The sequence below is a fragment of the Morus notabilis genome, unplaced genomic scaffold (assembly GCF_000414095.1).
Source record: "Morus notabilis unplaced genomic scaffold, ASM41409v2 Scaffold261, whole genome shotgun sequence".
In the NCBI taxonomy this organism is placed as follows: domain Eukaryota; kingdom Viridiplantae; phylum Streptophyta; class Magnoliopsida; order Rosales; family Moraceae; genus Morus; species Morus notabilis.
In genome coordinates, this window is record NW_010363042.1 from 379,446 (window position 1) to 379,756 (window position 311).

Here is a 311-nt window from a genome sequence, read left to right on the forward strand (position 1 = left end):
ATTCCAAACTCCAAAGCATTCGGTGCTTCGAACTAATGGTGTGTTTGGTTGGGTGAAAAGGAAATAAATAGAATGAAATGAAATTCAAATTTAATGTTTGGTTGAATTTATAAGAAATGAATGGTCATTCACCTATTTTAAGTGAATCTTCATTCGTTCCTTACATGGGAAGAATAACCATTTCAAGTTATTTTCTTTCTTTTTTTCATAATTACCTTTCGATATTATAATATAATTAAAATATATTATATAGTAGTTATATCTTATAATATATAATATAATATAATATACAATAAAAATATTATAATAAA